The sequence below is a fragment of the Lycorma delicatula genome, chromosome 2 (genome assembly GCF_047948215.1).
Source record: "Lycorma delicatula isolate Av1 chromosome 2, ASM4794821v1, whole genome shotgun sequence".
NCBI lineage: Eukaryota > Metazoa > Arthropoda > Insecta > Hemiptera > Fulgoridae > Lycorma > Lycorma delicatula.
In genome coordinates, this window is record NC_134456.1 from 223,510,883 (window position 1) to 223,535,505 (window position 24,623).

General features: G+C 30.2%; 1 long non-coding RNA gene across 1 annotated transcript; it reads right to left on the reverse strand.

Annotated features, from left to right (window-relative positions):
- Window positions 1-470: 470 nt before the first annotated feature.
- LOC142319686 (uncharacterized) lies at window positions 471-24,380 on the reverse strand. Its single transcript, XR_012755252.1, has 3 exons — window positions 24,117-24,380; window positions 11,133-11,280; window positions 471-2,566 (listed from the first exon to the last, which is right to left on the reverse strand). It is a non-coding gene; the product is annotated as an uncharacterized LOC142319686 (long non-coding RNA).
- Window positions 24,381-24,623: the final 243 nt, after the last annotated feature.

Below are 24,623 nucleotides of genomic sequence, written 5' to 3' on the forward strand. Positions count from 1 at the left end.
GTGACAAGTTAACCACTAGACCAGCCTCTCTCTTTTTTCCCGTTTAGCCTCCGGTAACTACCGTTTAGATAATACTTCAGAGGATGAATGAGGATGATATGTATGAGTGTAAATGAAATGTAGTCTTGTACATTCTCAGTTCGACCATTCCTGAGATGTGCGGTTAATTGAAACCCAACCACCAAAGAACACCGGTATCCACGATCTAGTATTCAAATCTGTGTAAAAATAACTGGCTTTACTAGGACTTGAATGCTGGAACTCTCGGCTTCCAAATCAGCTGATTTGGGAAGACGCGTTCACCACTAGACCAGGTGGGTTACTAGACCAGCCTGGTGGGCTACATTCAATTAACTACTCTTCATCATATTAACTCACATGTATATCTGATCTGTCTAAGGAACATTACAATACTTTCTTCATTGATTCATTGAATTAATTAAAATAAAAGAAAATAATGTGTCTTTTATTATTATAATATAACTTTACATATAATTATTCAGCAATAGAATAATGAACGCTATGCTCTTTTATGTTGTAACGTTCCTTTCATTTGAAAAGCTGAAAAAGAAATAGTGCCAATGCAACGTTTATCAAATTCACTGTGCACTTCTATGCATACAAACGTAAATATAACAGTTGTGTTTACAAAGATGAATCAGTACAAATAAATCGTATTTCTAACGGAATTTATTACAAAATAAACAATTGGGCACTTTTAGATTAAGCAGCAGTTTTAACAACAGACAAATAATTTAATGGCTTTTATTTGCATAAAGTATTTTTAGATATATTACAATAACGGTTTTAAAATGCTACATTAAAATGAATGAAAGTAAATAAGTTCTATAACATCCACTTTGGGCAAGGAATTTGTCCTGTAGTAGCCCCTTTAAATAACACCTGTATAACAGTTCTTTAGCTAACCTTTTTCCTTTTGTATACTGACATTGTACTTGCAGATTTAAATTTCTGACTTCTAATATCAGACAAAATTTTCAGTTATTTAAATGATGAAATTTTCAAAATTTACAACATTTAAAAATTTTTATTTCATCTGTAGTTTTGTGAAAAATATAATTTAACTTCTGTGAGGGAGCTGTTTATAATTGTAGCCCAAGTAAATGTTATTCTTAAAAGACCAAAAAAAGAAAATTAGGAAAAAAATTATAATTAAATGGATATAAAAATAAAGACAGGAAAATATTTATTTCAAACTGAATAGTTTTGGATTTCACAAACGTTAGTCCAGGAGAGTAATATTCCACACCTTATAAATAGTAAACTTTGTTGCTATTTTAACAGCTATGGATGATATAAGAAAAAGATTGAAGCAAAAAGATAAGGAAGAAATACCATCTTGAACATTACTTGCTACTGGCTTCATAATATGGACACTGTGAAAATCAAGGGGTACTGGACATCTGGAATATAGAAATTAGTACAAAGATATTCAAGCTAATAGTGTATACAAATTGGTGCAATGTAAAAGGAATGCATATATTTGGATACAGTCATTACAGAAAGTAGAAGGTTTAAGGGGCAAGAATACAAAAGATGAGCCATTTCAAACATTCTTTACAAGAGTTGTTGAAGCACAGATACGTGCCTTTAGATTTCTAACTGCCTGTAAATCATACTAGTCACTGATCTTGACATAAAAATTAGGAACATAGGTTCAAATAAGTAGTAAAGATAGAAGTAAGCTACAAATGTCAAAATAAAGTTTTTGATGCGTGTAACAGGGAAAACTTGCAACCAAATGACTGCTACTTTGTTTTGTTTCAAATCATGATCCCCATTGGTGACATAAACACAGTAAGAATAATTTAATAAATATTTCATGGAAACTGATTCAGCATTCATAGAGAGTGGCAGCGATAAACAGAAATACAATACGATTACATTTAACTCCTCAAGGTGTAATCGATTTAAGAGTTATTAATTACATTATTATTTTTTTTTTTTAAGGTTTTTAGGGGCATCGACTACTTTGGTCATTAGTGACACTGAATCACTCCTTGACTCGACATTTCCTGTACTATTTCTTCTTCTGTACAGTTTAGAAGATCGCGGCAAACAACAACTCCTCTGCATGTGTTAAGGGTGCTATGCGGTTACATAGATACAGCAAATTCACCGATCTTCTTCAATGCCTGGACTTTCTGGCGTTGACTGTCGTTAATAGTTTTGACGTGCAATCCATTAAAAGTCTTCCGGATTTCTTTAACGGGACCATCAGCACAATTAGCAATCTCTCTAGCGATTAAGAATGGACTGACCTTTTGGAAGTTTCCATTCTCCTTTAATTAAAAATCTTGGTTTGGGAACATTGTTTCCAAACAACAAGTTTCTCAATTCTCTACTGATTCTGTCAGCATCTTTCTTGATTTTATCTGACTCCTTACTCTTTTTCCTCTTTGCTTGTGGCGAATCGAAGGTTTCTAAACGAGGGTATTTACGTGCACCCTCTGCCACGATTGGTGTTCAAGTGTATTCATTTGAAATTATCCTTTCTGTAGCAAGGCTAGCCGCTGGGGTACACACCCACTCCAGGGCTACTAACCTTGGAGGTCCGATCCGGTAACATAAGAAACAAAAAGAAACATAAGAAACAAAAATAAATTTGAAATTATAAATTAAATTTAAAATAAAAGATAATAGGTCTCATGCGTTAAGTAGAAATATAATCTAACCTAACTTAACCTACACTCGCTTCACTTGCTAGTCAATGTTAGCGAGCATAACAAGTGTAGGCTAAGTTTGGTGGGTCTTATAATAATAAATATATATGTATATTTATTTGGTTATTTCATAACCGAACATGGACAGATATTTATAGTGTTGGTCATATAACCCATGATACCCAAGATAATTGCTTATCATTATAAAATCTTGAGAAATAAATGAATATATCTGCAATAATGAAAAATATTAGTATAAAAGATAATTGGCATTTATTTCTAGAATTTTCTAGAGAATCATAGAAGAAAGAAATTGAATGTTGTAGATCTGAAAATGTGTGAATGTCTAGTAATATTTGGTTCAACAATTTTGTTTAAAAAAAGATTCTGATTTTTCTAGCGGGGAAAGACAATTTTTATAATCTGAAAAGAAAGATAAAATAACAAATTATACAAAATTAAAACTTCAACTATGATTAATTTTATGTAGCAATAATTCCAAATAATTCATTAACCTAATGAACAAGACACCCACATTCTCAAGGGCTACATTAGGCAACATTCCACTGGATCTGGTGTTCATGATCAGTTACTAGCATTTCTAAACTTATTTACCTTTTTTACTGTGTAAAATAAAATGTAAATAAAGTATACTAACTAAAAAAGAATGAGTGTATTTTAAATATGATATAGAACTGCACATTACTGTTGTTTTCCTAATTAAAAAGGAATTAAAATACATTTTTCTCTTTTAATACAGTTTAAAAAAAAATATTTCCTATTTCAGGAATAATAATTATAATATTCAATCCATAAAACAGTAAAATTAAGATAGTTCCTGTGAGATAGTCATTATATAAACATATTTGTACTTATTTTCAGTAGGCCATTAATGGTAGCCAAAAGAAAAACAGACCTATTCAATACACATAAATTATATTTACTATTTATACAAATAATGTATCTTAGATGTAATATAAAAATTAGGCAATTCCTATAAAATTATAGAAAACATGAAAGACATTTTATACTCCTACCCTTTATAAAATTCATTTTAGTTCATACATAAAATTGATAAATTATTTTTATACAAAAATTTCTCCATATTGATGTATCACATCAAATAAAAAATAAAAAAATCAAATCACCCTTCTTTTTTTGATTAGAACAAATTTTGTAAACTGGAAGTTTATTATTTAACTAGAATAGATTTTAAAATTAAAAACGTCATTAAAAACGAGATTACATTTAAAAAAAAGTTGATCATATAAATTCTAGCAACGTGCTATTAAAAACCATGTTGAAATTTTAATTTAGTTTTCATCAAACAATAAATGAAAAAATAAATATTTAATTTTAAACCGATATATTAAAAAAAAACTATGTTGCCTACAATAAAATAAATGTTCCTCACTTTAAAATAATGTCCTAGACTGTGTGGTTTTTCCTTTCTAGAAAATTCTTCAGTTATCAAACAAACGACACGCATAAAGGTAAGCTATTTTGACGAGACTGAGAGATGTCTCTTAACTGGCACGACGTTATAAGATTTACAAACAAGTTTATTACTTTTCTGTGTTTCTGATTGGTCGGTGATATTAGAGGAGTTTACTTGCTCGAGACTCGAGCGACTCGTTTGAGGGATTTGGTGCGAGTTTAAAATAATTCAAAAAGAATTTAATTACTTTTCGGTGTTTCTGAGTGGTTATTAGTATTACAATTGTTTACTCGCTCTAACAACTCCCTCGTGACTAAACCCCTTGTTTAAAATATAAATTTGAATTTGAAATATATACTTTAAAATAAAAATTAGAATCTAATTTCAATATGATTTTATTTACTTTTTACCTACATTAAAATATTATTTAATAAAAACATTACGTCATCAGAATTGCTAATCTAGTTAAAAATTAACAAATTTGTTTTTTGAATAGTAATTTACAGAACTGAACTTTCGTTTTATACACCGATATTTATATTTTCAATTAGGAAAAGTAAGAAAGAAAATTTAATAAAGAGAATAATTTATGTTCTCTAAGACGGAAAACGGTATTATTTGTTCAATTAATATCAATTAAAATTGGTAAATATAAAATGAATTTGGTTATAAATTATTTTCCAGACATAATATTTTATTTTTTTTTTTTTTTATTTTAATTGAATACCTTAGAATATATTATTCATAAAATACACTTTATTAAAACATTTGAAGAAATTCGAAAAATTCAAATTCGCTTAGTATGGTTTTAGCAGTCAGCTGTTGATCGCTGTTGAAAGATAAAGTTAAAACCGTGCGTAAATATTTATTTGATTTACTGATAATCTTTTTTTTATTGTAATGGGACAGTTTTTAATTTATTTAATAATACGTGTGCATGTGAGTAATAATACGTGTACTCGTGTACGCCAACTTTTAAAATAATATAAAACGAGGATTGATTTATTTCTTCCTTACAAAGCTGAACAATACAGTAAAACAGTTAAAAAGATTAAACGAGTGTCTATTGAGTCACGTCTGTCTGTCTATCTCCCACTTATTCGTTTGTCATTTTACCCCATCCCCTCCAACATTATGTTTTTTATTGTAAGCTGTAGTGTGTGTATCTTATTTGTTATAGCACGTACTCATTTTTGTCCTTGAACATTAACTAAACGGCATTTTTTGTTTTAAATATTACCATCAAAACAACACAGATTTTATTTTATACTCTTGACCATAGGATAAGACATGTTTTTTTTCTGTACTTATAAAAGTAAAATTAACAACTATACTGCAGCTGCCTTTCTTTTTTTGTTTTTATCCCTCTCACATACAAACATACACACACACACACACACAGAGAGAGAGAGCAACAGATCAAAAGACTTTGCTTTAAAGGAAACACAGAAGCGACTATAGTTGTAAAAATTTATAATCTATTCGATAATTTACAATAGAAAAATAAATGTAATTCACATAAAAAAATTATGCTACCATATTTTTATAAAAAAAACTATTCTTCTGGAAACAAATTGTAGCCTGTATACGTATCCTTTAATATATTGTTACATTTGATACGTGCATATATTAATCTGCACATATCAAAAAATCAATCAATTTTTCAATCAATTAATCAATTTTTTTTTTTTTAATTACAATTTAGATAATGTATTCGGATATGTGTTTTTATACTAATTAGTAGATTTATTAATTTTTGCTTTACCACTGACGATCGTATAATAATGGAAAAACGCATCCCGCATCTACTTTTACAAACCCTACTACGGAGACTAGAAGGTAGAAGGGAAAAATTGTGTAGGCAGGCCACGTTTGGAATATGTAAAACAAATTGTTAGGGATGTAGGATGTAGAGGGTATACTGAAATGAAACGATTAGCACTAGATAGGGAATCTTGGAGAGCTGCATCAAACCAGTCAAGTGACTGAAGACAAAAAAAAAAAACTACGGAGAACTTGAAAATAGCGGATTTACCAAGAATTTATAGAAATCGCTATTGCTACTGTTATTGCAGTACTGCTACTGCTCAGATTTTCTAAGAGTATGTCGGTGGGTGAAAGGAAACAAACTTTTCTGTTCGATTTGGAGTCTCCTGAAAACAATTCTGCAACGTTTATATACAGTTATAAGATTTTTTCATCCGCTCTACCATACGAAAATTTAAACCAATTTTTATGATACTTGATGGGGGTGATGTAAACCTGTTGGAAATACATCTCTAATGATTTTCAGGCGAATCGGTTATCATAAACCGGAGTTAGAGGAACCAAAATTGGTTTTTGGGTACGTTTTCAAAGATTTTCAAGGTTTTCACGTTGTAATTTGTTATATAGAAAGGCAGAATTAGATTTCTGTGAGCACTACGTAGTGCGAAATAATATTGTACGATTCATATTCAAAATATATGTTTGAAGCAAAAACGGTTTGTTTAAAGAAAGACAAACCAACATACTTGACATTTATAGACCTAGAAAAGGCTTTCGATAATGTAGACTGGAATAAAAGGATCAGTATTTTTAAAAAATTAGGGTTCAAATACAGAGATAGAAGAACAATTGCTAACATTTACAGGAACCAAACAGCAACAGTAACAATTGAAGAACATAAGAAAGAAGCCGTAATAAGAAAGGGAGTCCGACAAGGATGTTCCCTATCTCCGTTACTTTTTAATTTTTACATGGAACTAGCAGTTAATGATGTTAAAGAACAATTTAGATCCGGAGTAACAGTACAAGGTGAAAAGATAAAGATGCTACGATTTGCTGATGATATAGTAATTCTAGCTGAGAGTAAAAATGATTTAGAAGGAACAATGAACGGCATGGATGAAGTCCTACGCAAGAACTACCGCATGAAAATAAACAAGAACAAAACGAAAGTAACAAGATGTAGTAGAAATAACGAATATAGACCACTGTATGTGAAAATAGGAACAGAAAAGATTATGGAGGTAGAAGAATTTTGTTATTTGGAAAGTAGAATTACTAAAAACGGACGAAGCAGGAGTGATATAAAATGCAGTACAGCACAGGCGAAACGAGCCTTCAGTCAGAAATATAATTTGTTTACATCAAAAATTAATTTAAACATCAGGAAAACAATTTTGAAAGTATATGTTTGAAGCGTAGCTTTATATGGAAGTGAAACTTGGACGATCGAAGTATCTGAGAAGAAAAGATTAGAAGCTTTAGAAATGCGATGCTATAAGAGAATGTTAAAAATCAGATGGGTGGATAAAGTGACAAATGAAGAGGTGTTGCGGCAAATTGATGAAGAAAGAAGCATTTGGAAAAATATAGCTAAAAGAAGAGACAGACATATAGGCCACATATTAAGGCATCCTGGAATAGTCGCTTTAATATTGGAGGGACAGGTAGAAGGAAAACATTGTGTAGGCAGGCTACGTTTAGAATATGTAAAACAAATTGTTAGGGATATAGGATGTAGAGGGTATAACGAAATGAAACGACTAGCACTAGATAGGGAATTTTGGAGAGCTACATCAAACCAGTCTTTTTATAAAATTTTTTATAAAAATAAAAAAAAATGTTTGAAGCCAAAATCAAATTTTTCCAAGCAGTCATATGCTAGTATCGCTATAATATTTTAATTTCATAATAATCCAAAATGTGATCTGATATGAAGAAAAAGGGTTAGTGTCAACAAAAAAAAACAGTTTTGAAATTTTAATCGTTTTGAGATAATTTCATAATTTTCTTTTTTGTGAACATAGCTCCAAAACCACGTAACGGTATCAAAACAGGTTGATGGCAAGTAGCAGTATTAAGCAATTGATGCAGTCAAACTCAACAATTATGTAAGCGATCGTAGAAAATTAAGCTTTAAGTACGATGAAAGTCTTTACGTGATTTAAAACTTCATAGCTTAAAATTGATGGGATTTAAAAGCAGGAAGATATCCAACATTATTTCTAAACAGTTTTTTCTGATATCTTTAAAACCTGTTTATGAAAATATTTTTTATGTATATTTAGATTCGGCCTGATTTTCAACAACATTGAAAAAGGGGCGTTACATTACCCATACTACAGGGTGTCCCATATAAAACGGAACCCATCAATCACTCATCTATGAAATTTCAAAAGTCAAGCTTACTCCCTTACTCGTTACTGAAATGTACTCGTCCAACATCTGAACATCGCGGCGACGCAATAGAAAACTACCGACAGTAATAACAATGCAATCATAACGTTCAGTGTATTGCTAGACACAAGATGGTGTTTTCGCTAGATGAACGTGTTTTCATTGTTGAGTCGTACTTCAGTACGAAATCAGCGATTGCAATGCAAGATTTGTTTCGCCATAAGTACCCGGCTAAACCGGCCCCTAACAAAACATCAGTATTAAGGTTAGTTGGAAAATTTAGAGAAACCGGTTCTGTTAATAACAAGGAACACAAAAGATCTGCGTCAGTGTTGAATACAGATACAGTCGCTGAAATCAAAGACCGATTACTCGCCTCGCCAAATAAATCGATCAGACGTTTGTCTGCTGAAATTAATTTGTCTAAATCAACCGTTCATCGGGCGACCAAACAATTACGACCTTATCGCATTCAAACGGTTCATCGACTTCTTGAGCCCGACAAAGAAAGACGGCTACAATATTGTCAACGGTTCCGTCGATTTCTGCGTTAGGGAATTAATGTTATGGATTCGTTATTTTTCATAGATGAAACACGGTTTCATTCGGATGGCTACGTAAACAGCCAAAACAGTATAATTTGGAGCGCTGAAAATCCCCACGTTTATGACGAAAAACAATTACACACGCAGAAGTCGGGCGTGTGTGCGCGATATCGCGGAAGAAAATAATCGGTCCTATTTTTTTTCGAGTACACCATTAATGCAGAACGATATCAGGATATTTTATTTCAGTTCATCGCACTCTTGGAAAAGGAAGACAGACACTGCTGGCTACAACATGACGGTGCGACATCGCACTACGCAGGTTCAACTTCTGATTTCGTCGAGGAATTCTTTGGTAATCGTGTTATCGGTCGAGGCTTGTGGCCACCAAGATCTCCATATTTGACTGCGGCGGATTTTTTTCTACGGGGTTACCTCAAAGAAAAAGCCTACAGCAACAAACCACTAACACTTGAACGATTGAAAGTCTATATTGAACAAGCTGCATTAAATATCCGGCCACAAACTTTGAAAAAAGTTGCAAGAAACGCTGTAAAAAGAATTGAAGCTTGTATTCAAGAAGATGGCAGCCACTTCCAACATTTACTCTAAATGTAAGGTAATGGATGGTAATAATAAAAATTACATTTACATTTACACATGCCTTTTTATTATGTCAATACCTACCAATATAAGGTTGGGTTGCGTTTTATATGGGAAACCCTGTATATTAGTTGAAAATCTCTCAATGAAGGCTTATTAATGCAGTTAAGTAAAGCCCAAAATCCAAAAACTTTGAATTTTTTGGCCACTTTTGGTCCGGTCGATTGCAATAAAAATGGGAGGTGCACAACTAGATGTTACAACAGTCCTAAATTTAAAATTTCAACATACTACGGCTAATCGTTTTGAGTTATGCGAGATAACAAACATCTTACAAAAAATCTGATCTGGGCACCACATGACTTCCTTGTACGCTTACTAAATCACATATGCACATTTTTTTTTTTTTTTTTAATGAAAAGTACATAAGTTTTTATTTCATTCATAACTGCTGATATATTTTTTTTATTACTATTATTGAATTATTATTTATCGTAATTTTTTTTTACAATCAGAGGTTAATAATTATTATAAATCAAAATATTTAAATTAAAAAAAAGTTAAAATATATATATATATATATATATATATATATATATATATATATATATATATATATATGAAGTGGGATTCATCCCGATGTGCTTTCCCCTTGTAAAATCCAAATATGTCATTAATAAAAAATTTATTTGACTATAACTGTGGAACCAATAAAAATTAGTACCGCTTATGATATATCGTTGAAAGGCTCTCAATGAGGGCTTATTACTGGTTCAGTCGATTGCAATCAAAAGTGAAATTGCGCAACTAGATATTACAACAGTCCTAAATCCAAAATTTCAACATCCTACGGCTAACCGTTTTTGAGTTATGCGAGATACATACATATGAACAGACGTCACGCGGTAACTAGTCAAAATGGATTCAGGGATGATCAAAATAGATATTTCCGTTAAAATCTGAAAACCGAAATTTTTCGCTATCACAGTACTACCTCTACTTCGTACAAGGAAGTAAAAAAAGGAAAAATGTGGTACCCACTTACCGAAAAAGGACCTATATTTCAACTTAACATACTACAAACTTAACGAACGCTCGCTTTGCACGCTAACCTTGACTAATTAACAGTAATGATTTGATTATCATAAATAATTGCAATATTTACAGAATTTATTATTTAAATACTCAAAACATTGCTGTTAATTAGTCAAGGTTAACAAGTGAAGTTTGCCTAGGTTAACTTTGATTAGATTACGGGTCCGATACTACCGGGTGTCAAATGGGCAGAGTCCCGTCTGTCAAGCTAATTTGCATTCATATAAAAAAAAACCAGTAAAAGAACTTTGGTTAGATTATATTTATAAAATAAATACATATAAATGGTTATATTGTATTATTTCTCCAACCTGGTTGTTAATATTTCGTGTTATTTTGAGTTATTTCCAGGGGAAAAACTTGGAAACGTTTTTTTTTTGGGGGGGAGGGGAATAAACGAAAAAGTACCTAAAAAATGAATAATACTTCTTTTACTGGTGTTTCAAATTTGTCTATCTCCGCCTTTGTTTTCTAAGATTTCTTCACGTTTTTAAAAAGTTATTTACAACAATTTAGTAATTCGTAACCACATTTAAAAATCTTTGTTGACGCATCATTAACTTTTTAGCTGTCTGAATGAGATTTTAACTGTAAACTGCTTACCTTGGTACTGTTAATTCTTAAGCCTTCGCCTTTTTAAGGGAAGAATAGAATTTAGAGAAATAGAATAAATCGTGAAATTTCCGAACATAATCTTCACCAAAAATCGTGCTGCGATTACATGTAGGAAATCGTGGCAGTCCTCTTGCATCTGTAAGAGAAAAAATAAAACGGTCTAATATGATCATTAACATTGTAAAGTGTTACTAAAAGTAAGTATTTCATTGTAACTTAAAAAATTACAAAAGTAAATTGGCACTTGCGCACTTTCGGTGGTACCGCAGTTTGAAAAAAATTTCAAATCGATAATTAATCGAATCTAGACCTATTTTAACATTTGAATGTATTTAAAATCTATTCAGATATTAAAAACCAATAACCTATACTCTAATTTTTGTTTAAATACTCAAAATATTACTCTGTTAATTAATCAAGGTTAGCGAGCAAAGCGAGCGTAGGTTAAATTTGGTTAAATTATGAGTATATTTGTATAATAAATAAATGGAAATGGTAATATCGGGTGATATAAATAATAACAAAAACGTTTACCGCTTATAATTATAGATACAAATTAACCAACTTACGATACGCACTAAGCACGACTAATTAATGATTAGTCGTGTAGGAACCCCATTTACGGGCGCCTAAGCAGTGTCGGGCTCGCTAACAGGTTCCCCCAGTTACAACCAAGGGCGCATGATGAAAGTAACAAAGTATCGCACACCTAGCGTTGCGCAGTGGCTCGTCCCAAAATCCTTTTCCCGCCATGATGTTTAAATTCGTTTATGCGGTTGGCGCAGAAACAGAAGCAATACATCAATGTGATTAAAGGCAGAATTATCAAAAATAAACAAACTTTTGAAACATAAAAGAATAAAATTTATGAAAATTGGCGTCGAAATGTGGATTTTTACTCTAATATTTATAAATAGGAAGTGCCAAACTCACGTGTGCGTGTACACGCACTTCCAAATAAATATGGAGTGTAGGTTTTTTTGTTTATTTTGTATAAAATTTAATTGACTGTATGTGGAGTCGAGAATTATGATCTGAATGATTAATTTCGTTTATTTCTTAACAATATAATAATTTTTCTTAATAAACAATTTACCTTGAATTAATTATTAATGTACTATTAGATACAGAGCGGTTCAGAAAATAATTAACTTTAATTATTTTAATTCAGTGTTATAGTCATGAGTCATAGTCAAAAAGTGTTATAGTCATGATACCAAAGAAAGCAGAGGCAGATAAATGTGGAGAATACAGAACAATTAGTTTAACTAGTCGTGCATCAAAAATCTCAACTAGAATTCTATACAGAAGAATTGAGAGGAGAGTGGAAGAAGTGTTAGGAGAAAACCAATTTGGTTTCAGGAAAAGTATAGGGACAAGGGAAGCAATTTTAGGCCTCAGATCAATAGTAAAAGGAAGATTAAAGAAAAACAAACCAACATACTTGGCGTTTATAGACCTAGAAAAGGCATTCGATAACGTAGACTGGAATAAAATGTTCAGCATTTTTAAAAAATTAGGGTTCAAATACAGAGATAGAAGAACAATTGCTAACATGTACAGGAACCAAACAGCAACAGTAATAATTGAAGAACATAAGAAAGAAGCCGTAATAATTAAGGGAGTCCGACAAGGATGTTCCCTATCTCCGTTACTTTTTAATCTTTACATGGATCTAGCAGTTGATGATGTTAAAGAACAATTTAGATTCGGAGTAACAGTACAAGGTGAAAAGATAAAGATGCTACGATTTGCTGATGATATAGTAATTCTAGCCAAGAGTAAAAAGGATTTAGAAGAAACAATGAACGGCATAGATGAAGTCCTACGCAAGAACTACCGCATGAAAATAAACAAGAACAAAACAAAAGTAATGAAATGTAGTAGAAATAACAAAGATGGACCGCTGAATGTGAAAATAGGAGGAGAAAAGATTATGGAGGTAGAAGAATTTTGTTATTTGGGAAGTAGAATTACTAAAGATGGACGAAGCAGGAGCGATATAAAATGCCGAATAGCACAAGCTAAACGAGCCTTCAGTAAGAAATATAATTTGTTTACATCAAAAATTAATTTAAATGTCAGGAAAAGATTTTTGAAATGCGGTGCTATAGGAGAATGTTATAAAATCAGATGGGTGGATAAACTGACAAATGAAGATGTGTTGCGGCAAATAGATGAAGAAAGAAGCATTTGGAAAAATATAGTTAAAAGAAGAGACAGACTTATAGGCCACATACTAAGGCATCCTGGAATAGTCGCTTTAATATTGGAAGGACAGGAGAAGGAAAAAATTGTGTAGGCAGGCCACGTTTGGAATATGTAAAACAAATTGTTAGGGATGTAGGATGTAGAGGGTATACTGAAATGAAACGACTAGCATTAGATAGGGAATCTTGGAGAGCTGCATCAAACCAGTCAAATGACTGAAGACAAAAAAAAAAAATTTAATTCAAAATGAAAATATAATGGAAACATTTTATATGAAATAGAAAATAAAATAGTTTTTATTAACATAAAAACCAAAACCGACCCTTTTGCAATTGTTCTGTTTATTGCACGCGGTTTAAAATGGTTTACCTAGAAAATCCCTTGCATTTCATTTGACTCATTAGAAAAATATGTTTATTGAATATAAAATTATTTTTCACTAAACAACTTTTTATTTTATTTTTATTTCAGTATTATAAAGTAATATTCATTTTGGTATCCGTAAAAAAATAAGTAATATCTCATTTTCCCGTGTAAATTAGATTATTAAAAGCAATTTCTTTCAAAAATTGTTTTGCGATAATATTTTTAATTAAACTAAAAAATCATCAATTCCGAAGATCGACCAAAATATATAATATCAGATCTTTAGTTATAACATTTTGAAATGTTATCTCCCATTTAGTTGATTTTCCATTTTAACAGCATTAAATAGTTTCACATAATAAATGGAAAATAATATTAGTAAAAAAAATATTTTATGAGCATAAAAAAAAAATTATCGGTGATTCGATACCGAACCCCACGAATAGTAAAAGGAGTCGTTACCATAGAGCCACACACGCTACAAGAAGAGTAAGTGTCAGTTGCACTTCATAAGATGTCCCCTGTTTGTTTGTTTAGGTTTTCATTCACTATTTTGAATTTTATCTTACTTAACAATCAATTTCAATACTCTTAAGAATCAATAGACCTGTATAAAATATTTATTTTTATTAAATATTACAACTTTATCAGTACAAAATAATACTAATTCATATTGAAAGTGAATAATCACTCATAAATATTCGATTAATCATTATCATGTATTTAAAATTTTGTAAAATTTGTGTACAACTAAAAACTTTTGTCCCAAAATCCCTTACTTATATGTTCAAATAACCCGGTAGAATATACGCATGCGCGCCGAATACTGTGCGCAATGCTACACCTTGTTACATGCAAGGGCGTATGTATTCCTGCGCACTACCGACTAACCTCCACCTAGGGCGGAACATGTGCTCACGTCTCAGGTTGCCGAGCATCTCTCTACGCTCTATGGAGAATCGCGCGGAAAAACAATACATGTTGGGTGGTCTCTTCCACATAGCACTCCGGACAATTTTCAGACAGATCAAGCAAAACAGAATAAAACTTTGTAAACCTCATCGTGAAAATTGAATTCTTACATAAAGTTACCGACCCGCCATGCAAATCCTAACTTTAGCTTTAAATATGGTTAAAGTTTGTGCGATCCACTTCTCAGTAAGAAATAACATTGCTAATTACATAAATATTATTCCCTTTAATAGTAACATTTTCTGTTGTACATTATGTAAAATGTTTGGACCGTCTAATTACGTAGCAAATTTTCATGAGATGACTAAACCGATTTCATTTACAAGCGAGTCTGTTTTAATAAAATGCTAATCTTGTATCATCGTTATCATTTATTACCTTTATGTATATCTAGTCTAAAATATAATACTATGTTTTGTGATTACTTGAAAAGGTAAAAAAATATACTAAAATGGGCTACCAGAACTTTGTTTTGTACCGGTAAATGTGATTCGTGTAAATTGTTTAGTAAATTAAATATTCTGATGTTTCCATGCATATATTTATGAATATATAACATTTGCTAAGAAATAAACGTTATTTTAATAAAAATTAAAAAGTAAAAATTGTAATTATCTGGTAACAGATTTCTCCCTTTGCGCGTGCATGTACGTGTACGTGTGAATTCTTGCATTACTGATGAAGACATGTACACGTATAGTTCTATCAAGATGAAACATTACATTTGATTAAATAATAGAAAGCTTCATCACTCTCTTGTGTTTTGAAGGTAGAATTTTATTTAATTTATTGAAAATACATCATCATTTGCGCTAATTTAAAAAAAATAATAAGATTGTGATTAAAACAAATTGCTTAATGATAAATAAATGTAATAAAATATTTTTTTTATAGTAATAAATACAAAAAAATACTTCAATAGCCGATGACAAATATGATAATTTATAAAATTGTATGGATCATACGCTGATGGAGGAGTATTTTGTAAAGAAAAATTTTAGAGGTAATTATTTTTTATTTTTTGTGGTAGCTGCATGACGTGTCAAGTTAAAAGATTTGTCAGTCGATGACTAATGCGAAGATTGTGTGAGTCAAGAGAGGGGGATGGTGAACAGAACGGCCAGCTGTCTTCCTTCGCGTCTGATTGGCTACTGTCGGACAATTCAAATATAACCCTAAACATAACGGTCATTATTGGTATGCCAGTTAATAATTATGTAGTCCTTTTTTCTTATATATACATCTGACATAATTAAATTAAATAAAGATTAGTCCATTATTTTATACGAATTACATTTTATTAAAATAATAATTAATTTCCTTTAATTTTAATAGGTATAATAAAAATATTACGATAACGTTTATCCGTTTTGTAAAGTAATATATAAACAAACATTATAATATTAAATAAACAGATCAAATTTTTCCAATTTTATTTACAATACGACCTCGTAATATCCTACACGTGTATTTTAACGAGCGAGAAATATGAAGTGGATGAAATTAAAATAACGAAATTTAATATTTCACAAGAGAATAAAATTAAATACAAAATACTGTAAGAATTTAGTATGAAAACTTATTTAGAGAACACAATTATAAAAATAGGAGTCGCTCTTGAAAAATAAATGTAACATCGCAAAGCATCATCCCCTCTTTTAAACCTCAGTCTACCTCAAACAGCGTGAGAATTCTCTCTCACCCCTTCTCTCTCTCTCTCTTGGGTGCGTATGGGCGCGCGAAAATTTGAGGGGTAGAAACATCATGAAATTCCTTACCGAAGATGCACTGTAGTAATAATTTCGTTATCGGACCTAACTTCTCAAGGGTGCTTTCAATTTCCAACCTCCAGCATATTTATACCTACATAATCACAGTTCTTTTAAATATTATAAGGAATAAATATAGACAAATCAAACTAAATTTTAATCTCTGATATATTTTTTATGTACGATTCTATGAAATTATTTCATAAAATAACAAAAATTATATTTTTCACTGTGAGAGGAGAGTAATCCCATCTCAATTTTTTAAACGTTCAAATTCATCGTCGCATCGTGTAATTTTTTTTTTATATTTTAATTTATGCAATTAAATATATATATTTATACACAAGATGATTTAGGAGGAAACAGAAATAGTTTGGGAACCGATACGAGAGCTTGAAATTAAGAAGAAAGGTTCGTACAAACATATCCGAAAAAACAGTTTGTTATCGAGTTACGGCTAGTGAATTCGCTAAGGAGAATTAGGAAGAAGCCGTTTTCCGTTAGATTCTTTACTTAGCTAATATATGTTGTCGCGTAACAATGTACTAACCTACGGAAACGGAAATGATGTTCAGTCGTACAAATGACACCTTCACTTCTTTCACCGCAGCGAAGGCTGTATATCTACAGAAGGCTGTAGTTCTATTCGTAATGAATATCCGAGTATCACTATTAAAAAAATCTTAAGTGGAAGATCCTGGGTTCGGCTTTCATATCATAATCACATTTCAAAAAAACAATCGCATTTGTAATATTTATAAAACACGTCGTTTGGAATCAATTTGGTCTCCAAACAGTTAAATTTATTTAAACCTACTTAAAAAAAAAAAAAAAACATATTGAAGAACCAAGGTTCGATATTATCGGCTTCGACACATCTTACATCCACGCTGCTTATACGTGTATTTAAAATATAAAATAAATAAATAAATAAAATTTTTTTAAAATAAATAAATAAAAATTTTTAAAAATAAATAAATAAAAATTTATAAAAAAAATAAATAAAAATTAAGAAAATAAATAAATAAATAAAAAGCCGGTGTATGAGAAAGAAATGAATCGAACGGTTTATTTTATTCAACGTTATAACTCGTAAATAATTATTATAGTTAAAATGTGTTTTACGCAGTGGTGTACGGGACGGCATTGTAGTTTAACCTTGAACTCAGTTGAAGGTTAAACGTGTCTGTCAAGGCGGGAATTGTAGACAGCGCGTCGGCGAGCAGTTCTGTCGAAGATTGCAGTATGATTTAAAAAGTTATCTCACACTAAATTAAACGAATATTTATAACTAGTATTTTTTTTTTTTTTTTTATTAATTTATTTTACTCGTATTGACAACATACAAAGTATACATTTTTTTTTTTTCATTTACTCAGGGCATCCGTTATGTATTGCTTCACAGGATGAGATCAAATGGCAATTTTTTAGCGTGTGAAAATGACATACCTAACCGGGATTCGAACCCGGGACCTCCGGATAAAAGGCCGAGACACGATCACTCGCGCTACGGAGACCGACAAACGTCAGTTACTATCACGCATTTTTTTACATTGCTTTTTTTTTTTTTTTTTTCATGTTATGAATTTTGATAATAAATGCCAAGCCTAACCGGAAATCGAACCTAGAATTATTTAATGTATAAAAAGAACGGAATTTAGACGAACTTCAGATGCAACGCCACCCTCACTGTTTTAATAATAAATACGAGTAAGAGTTACATTAAAAATATTGTGTGTGCGCGCGCCCTCCAAAAACTTAACAAAATACTTTTTGTACATCACAGATCCATTCTTTGATTTCACCGACCCAAAAAATGTACGGGAAGAATACTTTTTTTAGAGAAAATTTACTGCATTAGAAATTGTCAGGTCAATTGACATGCTTAACTAACAATCAACGCATAATACATATTGAAATGGCAGCAGGACTCAATTTTCTGGTTATTTTTTATTACTACCGTTCTGGTTGACAAAACAATGTACATTTCATTTTACTTAATCAGATTAAATGTATCACGAAATTGACTTATATCCAAAAGGTTCTGGATCCGAATTCAGTTAATTTTTACGTACGAAAATATTAAACTACCTCACTGTCATATTTAAAAAAGAAATCTGATGTGGACACAACGTGACTTCCTTTCACGTCTATTAAATTACATATACACATTTTTTGCTGCATTTTATTTAAACGTATTTCGTTTGAAAGTGAGATACGATCCTCTAATTCTTTAATAAAGAATTTTTTGATTTTTTTTCATATATATATATTTTTTGTTATTATTGAATTATTTATTGTAATTTTTTTTTATTTATAATTACTGTGTTAATAATCACAATCATAGTGGTTAATAATTATTAATAAATCAATATATTTAAATAAAAAGAAGTTAAAATAAGGGAGATGAAGTCTGATTCGAACCGATGTGCCTTCCCCTTGTAAGATCCAAATATGTCACTAATTAAACCTTTATTTAACTATAACTCTGGAACCAATAAAAATAAGTACGACTTATGATATGTCATTGAAAAGCTCTCAATGAGGGCTTATTATTACAGTTAAGAAAATGTCCAAAATCCAAATTTCTTTGGATTTTGGGCTTTTTTGGACACTTTCGGTTCAGTTGTTTGCAATCAAAAGGGTAAGTGCACATCTAGATGTTGTGCAGTCCTAAATCCAAAATTTCAACATACTACGGCTAATCGTTTTTGAGTTATGCGAGATATATATGTACGTTCAGACGTCACGACGAAACTAGTCAAAATGGATTCAGGGACGGTCAAAATGGATATTTCCGTTGAAATCTGAAAACTGAAATTTTTCGTGATTACAATACTTCCTTTACTTTGTACAAGGAAGTAAACAGGTCTGAAATACTCCTTACCTGCGCATGCGTTCCCGCGCTCGTATGAGGTAAAAAAGGCAGTAACATTATTTTTTGTTTAAGATGCAGTCTAATACAATTAGTTACCGTCCTAACTTCGCACGGGGTTGCTCAACATTTATGCCTAATCATACCTTGGATAGATATAGAGATAAAAAATAATACGATTAAGTACAATTTATTTATTTTTTTTATTTCAAATGAAAATAATAAAAAATGTATAAAATATAATTTTTGAAGATGCTAATAAAATGATATGCATCAGTCTCCATAAAATGCTATTGACAGAGGCATCATTAATTTTGAAAGTTTAATTCATTTTTAGTAAAATGCCTATAAAACCTTTATGACTTCCAAATTACTTTCCTATAATTTTTATTTTTATTAAGGAGCAGCCTACGGGGATAAATACAGAAAAAACATTTGTGAACGGAACAGTAGAGGAATCGATAAGTATTTTAATTAACCGGTTTGCTGATTAGCTTTATTTTTGTTACGAGTTAATAATTAGTAGATGAATAAAACAATGAAAAAATGTGAGCCTATACCTAGCGCAAATATAAAACAGAATAATAACACTTCCCGAATGAAGTTGAGCAAACACATTTGACGGAAAGAGTGGTAGCGTAAGTCAAATGCTAGCGCATTACGTCATTATTTACCGTAGGCTGTGAAATTACATAACTAATAATTTCGTTAAAAATACACGCTTGCTTAAATCTGAGTGTTGGTTCAACAAACGACATTTTATTCAGTATTCTAATAATTATTTTTTTACTTAGATTTGTCACCGCTTTTAAGTTGCAAAATTTTTGAAACATGGAGGTCCGAATAATCGAAATTTTAATAAATATTAATCTCAGATTATATCTAATTTGAATCAGAATTAATTTCTGAATTTTTTTACAAGGAAATGTCTCTTATAATTCGAGTACTTATAATTATGAGTACAAGTAATAATTTATGTAAATTTTACGGATAAATGAAACACGTAAGTCCGGTTAACTGAGAAATCGGATGTATAAAATAAGTAATTATTTTATTAACTGTATCGTACGACATAAAGATTAAAATAAAAAGAGATTAAGTAAAGTTTCTAACACTACTACATAAACGACAAATATCACAAGTTTATTAATAGTTTAACGGTACTGTCAAATGAGAATATAACATCAATTTTAGATATTTTACGAAAATGGTAATCTTTTATTATCAGTAATAATAAAATTATAATATACTGAATCGTTATTAAATTAAAAAAAAAAAATTCCACAAATATAATTTTTTTTTTTTTTATTCATCGTTCTTCATAGCTAGCTATACTTGATGGCAGATTTGTTCTATGTATATGTATTAATTAAGACAAACGCAACGCAGCGATTTACCTGATACTGAACTTGTCGGGAACGAGGCCAAGTGGGAAGAAAAAATCAGATTAAATGGCAACATAGCATCTGTCAATCACGAAATGTTAGATCTGTGTTCATATATAATCTCCCTATTAAGAATAGTATATACTGTATATTAAAAGAAGCGAACGGTTGTCAATTTTGAAGTAATTTTCAGTAAACTTATCTGTTAATAAATAATACATTAATTTATTTATCTATTTTCTTGTATACACACGTGCGCACGCAATATGTAATTTTTTTTCTCACTCGAAGTCTGTTTTAGCAAAACCTTTGTAATATCAAAATAAAGACATAAAATTTTCTAATTTTTTTATAAACTTCCTTAAAATTTTATTGGTAGCTCTGCTCCTTTCCTACTGAAAAATTAAAATTCTCTACAATTAAGAAAAATATATATTAATGAAAAAGTAGAGGCTTTACCATCATGAAGAGGAAAAAATTATTTTTATTCTCTCTCTCTCTCTCTCTCTCTCTCTCTATATATATATATATATATATATATATATATATATATATATAAAATGTGTGTGCGTGTGTGTGTGCGCGTGAGGGTGTGTGGGTATACGGAGAGAGAGCGCGAGAGAGAGAGAGAGAGAGAGAGCGGGACGGGTAGAGAGCGGTATACGTAGATATAGCTAAAAATTGTAAATTATACATGTACATTAATATAAATCATTTTTAATGAATACGATTAGGATTCGAATCTGATATCCTTGGATTAATAACCCAAGCTCTGCAACTACACACAAAAACATTTATCTGAACAAAAATAATTTTTTTTAAATGGCAAACTTCAGACATGTATTTAATCACTTTTAATGCACGAGATTCAATTAATTATAATATTTAATTAGGTGCCCCAATTAACCCCACTCCTAATTCTCATTTATCCGAATACTAGAGTTGTTTTCTATTCCTAAGTAATTGTAATTATCTAAAAAGAAAGCTATTTTAATTAACCAAAATTTCGTTTAAATGTTTGGATGGAAGTAATTATTTTGGAAATAAATATATATTTTATAATCGATTATTCATACCTTCCCGATTCGTTTAATTTTAAAGCAATGACCTGAACATTATAATATTAATTCACTTATTTCTAGAAAATAGTTCATTATCTGATTCAGAAATGCAGTACCTTAAAATTTATTTATTATAGTATACCCTTTTTTAGTGATCCTACGCTTTCTACAGACTTTATCATAATAACATAATGACTTTGAGTAGTTAATGAACACAAGCTGAATTCGAACCCAGGATCCGGTCTCTAATTTTCTTTTTGCGAAAAACATACCTTCTTTTTTAATCGAAAACTATTCTTTAATTTATATTTTTTTAAATAAAAATAATTTATTTCTAATATCGGAATTTCAGTATTCTGCAAATCTCCCTTCAGCGATCTAGTCTTTTTTATACCCATTTATTATTTAAAAAAAATTAAATTTATTATAAATAAAATTAAATTTATTAATAAAATTAAATTAAGTTAAATTTTATTTCTGCGTAGTTAATGAGATCCAATGTGATAAATAGCCACAAAAAAAGAACACAAGCTGGGAATCGAACTGAAAACAAGGTCTCCAATCCTCTGTTGAAATTACGTACTTTTTAAATTTATAACTCCTGTGCAAGTATTTACTTACGCGTAATTATTTATATAGATCTTGATTTGTTGAGGAAAGGCAAACCTATGCTTGGAATCAAACCGAGAACCTTCAGTATTTTAGTCGGTTTTCTAGCAATTGAACTACCACTGTAATCGTCCTTTTCGCTTAAATTTGTTTTTAAGGGGAAAAATCGTTTTTAGTAATAAAAGATTAAACATATAGAATTTTATTTAGAAAATAAGAGTACATCGATAAATTTTGCTACTTAAATTTTTTTAATTTCAGTGCTCCTTTGATCAGCTAAAGAAACATAGTTTTTTGTAATTTCTTTATTTCGCGTCGTTTATTATTGTAAGTAATGAATGAGATGAAATGGTAATCATATAAAAATGCCTAACCCAAGTTCAGAATCAAACACAGGACCTTCAGTAGATCAGTCGATCCTTATACATATAATGTATACTTATATATAACTACTAATGTGATTTTTTTCTGTTAGATTCATTTAAAAAATCATAACGAACAATGTATAATAAAAAAAATTTCAGTCTACATAGATTTAAATTTAATTTACACCATTATGTAAGTTATATGAAGACACAATTAGTTTATACTGGATAATCTCAAGATCTAACAGGCCGATCACACAGAATCCTTCATAATTTTAGATTTTCTATAAAACCTAATAGTGCGGTCAGAATGCCTCAAAATGAAAAACAGTTTTTTCATATATATTTGCGATGTATAATTCCTTCTTAAACACATAATTAACTAGATGAATCATGGCTGATAAGAAGAATTATTGAACCCGTGTCTGGAATCAAACCAGAACCTTCGACATGTTAGCAGGTTGTTTGATCCAGTCACCTACTGAAGCGATTTTTTTGTGCCTTATAATACACTTTAAAAGGAAAATTCAATTAAAAAAATTATAGGTAAATATTTTTTAAATGTTACGAATAAAATTTTAAATATTTTAACGCTCGTTCCGAATATTTTAAAGGAAAAATTAATCTTCGTATAATTTACGAGTAATTTCTGTTTACATTATTACTTATGAGTAGTTATGAGAAATTTTGTGACTGATAAGGAATGCCGAATGATGCTGGGATTCCAACCCAGAATTATCGGTATATCAGTTGATTAATTTACCAACCGATGGTCATTAAATTTTTCTTAAAAATCATTTTCCTCTAAAAAAATATCGATATACATTTTCAACAATTTTATGATTTTCTTTTTAATTCTTAAAAACAGATAAATTAAATATGGAAAATGATACAATATAAAAACTCATAATGAATTATTTGTTGTATATATCTCATTGTACAAATGAGTGTAAACTGGGTTCTAACATTTTTAATGTAATAAATATTTTAAAAACAGAATATTTGAGTAGACATTAATTCAGTAAGTACAATGACATGCAGTTTATTTATTGTGTGTAAAAGAACGGAATAAATACGGTTTTCGGATGTAATATTGCACTTAATGAAATCTTGGGAGTCTGAAATTTTATTTAAGGTAGCTTGAATTACATTTACGTTATATTGAAGTATGTTTCTTTTCAGTAATTCTAATCTTTTTACTAAAGAATTTCTGTTAAAAAGATTATTTAATGTACTCGTATTTTATTTGAATAATACAAACAAAGGATAAAACAAAGGATAAAACAAATGCAAATTATAGTATAAAAAATTGTAATAATATAAAAATTAATAATATTAAAAATATAAAATAAAACTCACCTTAATCAGTAATAACAAATATCTCAATAGAAATATGCAAATTCGATGACGTACAAGTGGGATTAGGTTAGATTAAACAACTGTTACATCTAAGCACTAATTGTACTGCGTATAAGTAATCTACCATGACTTCCCGCCGACAAGTGCAACAGTGTTGCCGGATTTCATTAATTTTTTCTCTCATGATGCTTCGCCTCACTACGGCAACGATCGTCAGCGACAGACTTCTTCCACCGCTACTTTTATACAACAAAATTATCATGAAAAATTATTCCATTTAAAATTTGGTTCGCAAACTGTTTCATTGACCATCAGTTTTTTTGTTTTTTTACATTAGACCATCCATTATACGTTGTCTAATATTAAATTATTTTTACTTTATTGTACGAAGTAAAGGAAGTATTGTAATTGCGATACGTTTCGGTTTTCAGATTTCAACGGACATATTTTAACCATCCCTGAATCCATTTTCACTAGTTTCGTCGTGGCGTCTGTACGACTACGTAT